The following is a 6,000-nucleotide window of genomic DNA, read 5'->3' as shown; positions in this document are numbered from 1 at the left end:
GGCAACAGTAACTACCACACTCCAATGTCAACTCCTCTGAACACTATTCATTGCTCCACCTGGAAAGCAACAAGAGCCATCTCTCAAACTGAGTTGCAACTTGTCCAAAGAATGTTTCCACTATAGCGGTGCTTACCCAGACTGGATAGAGTGTCCTGCTACTGGTAGACAGTGTAACGCTTGTGGAAAACCCAACCACTTTGCTCGTTAGTTGCTCGTTTGTTGCTCATCAGCAAAATCAACTACTAAGGCTAATACCAACAGAAGGGTGTCATGTATGCGTACCGCAACAAAAGGGCGAGAGAATGTAGCCAATGTAAAGGTGGATGACCCTGAATATACTTTTCTGCTCTCTTTTGGACACAGCAACTTGCCACGCATGCAAGTAACCATTTGCTGCTCAGACATAGATGCTGTCATCGATACAGCAGCATCTGTCAATGTTATGGGAGACCAGAAGTTCAACAAACTTCAGGATTGCCCCATTATCTGAAAACCAGGGAATATGAAAATTTTCCTTATAACAGTGACAAACTGCTTAAAATTCTCAGGACTTTTGAAACACTAGTTTCATTCAAACACACTAGAATGAATAAAAGCAAAATACTGCGGATGCTGGAAATCTGAAATAAAAACAAGAAATGCTGGAACCACTCAGCAGGTCTGGCAGCATCTGTGGAAAGAGAAGCAGAGTTAACGTTTCGGGTCAGTGACCCTTCATCGGAACTGACAAATATTAGAAAAGTCACAGGTTATAAGCAAGTGAGGTGGGGGTGGGGCAAGAGATAACAAAGGAGGTCTAGATTGGACCTGGCCACATAGCTGACCAAAAGGACACGGAGCAAAGGCAAACAATATGTTAATGGTGTGTTGAAAGACAAAGCATTAGTACAGATTAGCTGTTAATACATTGAATATTGAACAGCAGCAAGTGCAAACCTGAAAAAAAACAGTGGGTAAGCAAACCGAACAAACTAAGATGAAATGAACTAAATGCAAAAAAAAATTGTAAAAAATGTAAAAAAGAATGTAAAAAAAAAGGAAGAAAAAAAATAACTAAAAATGAAAGTAAAATGGGGGGCTGTCATGCTCTGAAATTATTGAACTCAATGTTCAGTCCGGCAGGCTGTAGTGTGCCAAATCGGTAGATGAGATGCTGTTCCTCGAGCTTGCATTGATGTTCACTGGAACACTGCAGCAATCGCAGGACAGAGATGTGAGCATGAGAGCAGGGGGGAGTGTTGAAATGGCAAGCAACCGGAAGCTCAGGGTCCTGCTTGCGGACTGAGCGGAGATGTTCCGCAAAGCGGTCACCCAGTCTGCGCTTGGTCTCCCCAATGTGGAGGAGACCACACTGTGAGCAGCGAATACAGTATACTACATTGAAAGAAGTACAAGTAAATCGCTGCTTCACCTGAAAGGAGTGTTTGGGGCCTGGGATAGTGAGGAGAGAGGAGGTAAATGGGCAGGTATTACACCTCCTGCGATTGCAGGGGAAGGTGCCATGGGATGGGGACGAGGTGGTGGGGGTAATGGAGGAGTGGACCAGGGTGTCGCGGAGGGAACGATCCCTTCGGAATGCTGACAGGGGAAGGGAGGGGAAGATGCGACTGGTCGTGGCATCACGCTGGAGGTGGCGGAAATGGCGGAGGATGATCCTTTGGATATGGAGGCTGGTGGGGTGAAAAGTGAGGACAAGGGGAACCCTGTCACGGTTCTGGGAGGGAGGGGAAGGGGTAAGGGTAGAGGTGCGGGGAATGGGCCGGACACGGTTGAGGGCCCTGTCAACCACAGTGGGGGGAATCCTCGGTTGAGGAAAAAGGAGGTCATATCAGAAGCACCGTCATGGAAGGTAGCATCATCAGAGCAGATGCGTCGGAGACGGAGAAACTGGGAGAATGGAATGGAGTCCTTACAGGAGGTAGGGTGTGAAGAAGTATAGTCGAGGTAGCTGTGGGAGTCGGTGGGCTTATAATGGATAGTAGTAGACAACCAATCCCCAGAGATGGAGACAGAGAAGTCGAGGAAGGGGAGGGAAGTGTCAGAGCTGGACCATGTAAAGGTGAGAGAAGGGTGGAAATTGGAAGCAAAGTTGATAAAGTTTTCCAGTTCGGGGCAGGAGCAGGAAACGGCACCGATACAGTCATCGATGTACCGGAAAAAGAGTTGTGGGAGGGGGCCTGAGTAGGACTGGAACAAAGAATGCTCAACATATCCCACAAAATGACAGGAATAACTAGGACCCATGCGGGTACCCATAGCAACACCTTTTACTTGAAGGAAGTGCATGGAGTTGAAGGAGAAGTTGTTCAATGTGAGAACAAGTTCAGCCAGGCGGAGAAGGGTGGTGGTGGATGGGGACTGGTTGGGCCTCTGTTCCAGGAAGAAGCGGAAAGCACTCAAACCATCCTGGTGGGGGATGGAGGTGTGGAGCGAGTACAGAGTACATGCTGAGTACAGAACGCTCAGCATCAGAGAGGGGGAGGTCAGAGGGTATAGTGAATACACGACAAGGGGTCAGATCAGAAGGGGTGGGGTCAGAGGGAAGTGAAGCAGAGGGAGGATCAGGAGGAACATTGGTCCCCATCAGCTGCTGGAGCTTGCGTTCCTTAACACCTGAAAGGAAGAAAAACAGTTTTTTGTTAATGCGTCGGATGAGACGAAAGATGAAATGAAACTGCGGAGTAGAACAGCTTTGAGATAAGGTGAGGCGCTGCTGCTGGAGAGAGAGGTCCAGTGTGTGCATGTGGTGGCGCATAGCACTGAGTGTGGATCTCAGGATGCGGCGAGAGTAGCAGTCCGAGGAACGTTGTATTTCTCGGAGATACCTGTGATCCTGGGTGGTTTCAAAGCATGATGGGTGAAACTGCAGTTGGAATCCACGTGGAATAAGTCGGAGCCGGAGACAGTTGAGCTCTTCTTCCATCGCCTCCGCCTCCGGGCTCACTTCTTTGACCAGGAGGAACGCAAGCTCCAGCAGCTGATGGGGACCAATGCCCCTCCTGATCCTCCCTCTGCTTCACTTCCCTCTGACCCCACCCCTTCTGATCTGACCCCTTGTCGTGTATTCACTATACCCTCTGACCTCCCCCTCTCTGATGCTGAGCGTTCTGTACTCAGCAAAGGTCTCAGTTTTATCCCCTTACGCCCCCATCTCAATGAATTTCGTGCTCGGCATGACGTTGAGCTCTTCTTCCGTCGCCTCCGCCTCCGGGCTCACTTCTTTGACCAGGAGTCCTCCCCCCGACCAGCAGACCCATTCACCCGCCTCCAGCATTCTCCCTCTACCTGGACCCCTCCCCCTGGCCCCTTACCCGCTCTTGATCTCTTCATTGAAAACTGTCGGCGAGACATTGGTCGTCTCAATTTCTCTGCCCCCCTCACTCACTCTAACCTGTCCCCCTCTGAACTTGAGGCACTCCGTTCTCTCAGGTCTAACCCCGACATGGTCATCAAACCTGCAGACAAGGGTGGTGCTGTTGTCGTATGGCGTACCGACCTCTACCTTGCAGAAGCTCAACGCCAACTCACGGACACTTCTTCCTACCTCCCTCTGGACCATGACCCCACCACCGAACATCAAGCCACCGTCCAAAGGACTGTCACTGACCTCATCTCCTCTGGAGATCTTCCCTCTGCAGCTTCCAACCTCATAGTCCCACAACCGCGGACAGCCAGCTTCTACCTCCTTCCCAAAATCCACAAACGGGACTGTCCCGGCAGACCCATTGTGTCAGCCTGCTCCTGCCCCACTGAACTTATTTCTTCCTATCTAGACTCTATCTTTTCTCCGCTGGTCCAGTCTCTTCCCACCTACATCCGTGACTCTTCTGACGCCCTACGTCATTTTGACAATTTCCAGTTTCCTGGTCCCAACCGCCTCCTCTTCACTATGGACGTCCAATCGCTCTACACCTCCATCCCCCACCAGGATGGTTTGAGTGCTCTCCGCTTCTTCCTGGAACAGAGGCCCAACCAGTCCCCATCCACCACCACCCTTTTCTGCCTGGCTGAACTTGTTCTCACATTGAACAACTTCTCCTTCAACTCCACGCACTTCCTTCAAGTAAAAGGTGTTGCTATGGGTACCCGCATGGGTCCTAGTTATGCCTGTCATTTTGTGGGATATGTCGAGCATTCTTTGCTCCAGTCCTACTCAAGCCCCCTCCCCCAACTTTTTTTCCGGTACATCGATGACTGTATCGGTGCCGTTTCCTGCTCCCGCCCCGAACTGGAAAACTTTATCAACTTTGCTTCCAATTTCCACCCTTCTCTCACCTTTACATGGTCCATCTCTGACACTTCCCTTCCCTTCCTCGACTTCTCTGTCTCCATCTCTGGGGATAGGTTGTCTACCAATATCCATTATAAGCCCGCCGACTCCCACAGCTACCTCGACTATACTTCTTCACACCCTACCTCCTGTAAGGACTCCATTCCATTCTCCCAGTTTCTCCGTCTCCGACGCATCTGCTCTGATGATGCTACCTTCCATGACGGTGCTTCTGATATGACCTCCTTTTTCCTCAACCGAGGATTTCCCCCCACTGTGGTTGACAGGGCCCTCAATCGTGTCCGGCCCAGTCCCCGCACCTCTACCCTTACCCCTTCCCCTCCCTCCCAGAACCGTGACAGGGTTCCCCTTGTCCTCACTTTTCACCCCACCAGCCTCCATATCCAAAGGATCATCCTCCGCCATTTCCGCCACCTCCAGCGTGATGCCACGACCAGTCGCATCTTCCCCTCCCTTCCCCTGTCAGCATTCCGAAGGGATCGTTCCCTCCGCGACACCCTGGTCCACTCCTCCATTACCCCCACCACCTCGTCCCCGTCCCATGGCACCTTCCCCTGCAATCGCAGGAGGTGTAATACCTGCCCATTTACCTCCTCTCTCCTCACTATCCCAGGCCCCAAACACTCCTTTCAGGTGAAGCAGCGATTTACTTGTACTTCTTTCAATGTAGTATACTGTATTCGCTGCTCACAGTGTGGTCTCCTCTACATTGGGGAGACCAAGCGCAGACTGGGTGACCGCTTTGCGGAACATCTCCGCTCAGTCCGCAAGCAGGACCCTGAGCTTCTGGTTGCTTGCCATTTTAACACTCCCCCCTGCTCTCATGCTCACATCTCTGTCCTGGGATTGCTGCAGTGTTCCAGTGAACATCAACGCAAGCTCGAGGAACAGCATCTCATCTACCGATTAGGCACACTACAGCCTGCCGGACTGAACATTGAGTTCAATAATTTCAGAGCATGACAGCCCCCCATTTTACTTTCATTTTTTAGTTATTTTTTTTCTTCCTTTTTTTTACATTCTTTTTTACATTTTTTACAATCTTTTTTTTGCATTTAGTTCATTTCATCTTAGTTTGTTCGGTTTGCTTACCCACTGTTTTTTTTCAGGTTTGCACTTGCTGCTGTTCAATATTCAGTGTATTAACAGCTAATCTGTACTAATGCTTTGTCTTTCAACACACAATTAATATATTGTTTGCCTTTGCTCCATGTCCTTTTGGTCAGCTATGTGGCCTGGTCCAATCTAGACCTCCTTTGTTATCTCTTGCCCCACCCCCACCTCACTTGCTTATAATCTGTGACTTTTCTAATATTTGTCAGTTCCGATGAAGGGTCACTGACCCGAAACGTTAACTCTGCTTCTCTTTCCACAGATGCTGCCAGACCTGCTGAGTGGTTCCAGCATTTCTTGTTTTTACACTAGAATGAATATTGTATTCTATGTCACATCGGGAGAATGTGACATGCTTATCAGTTTCCACACAGCAACAGATTTGCACATGATTGAAGTCACATACACAATTCCTACTCATAACATCAACATTCTCGAACTGTATACTGACTGCTTCACTGGTATCAGCAAACTGAAAGGTGTTACATGCAAGCTGCATGTTGACCCTAATGTGCCCCCAGTTTTGTATCAACGGCGACAAATACCTTTTCATGACAGAAAACAGACAGATAAGGAACTTCTTGACGTTATTA

The sequence above is a fragment of the Heterodontus francisci genome, chromosome 5, assembly GCF_036365525.1.
Source record: "Heterodontus francisci isolate sHetFra1 chromosome 5, sHetFra1.hap1, whole genome shotgun sequence".
NCBI lineage: Eukaryota > Metazoa > Chordata > Chondrichthyes > Heterodontiformes > Heterodontidae > Heterodontus > Heterodontus francisci.
Note: the sequence above shows the minus strand (reverse complement) of the source record.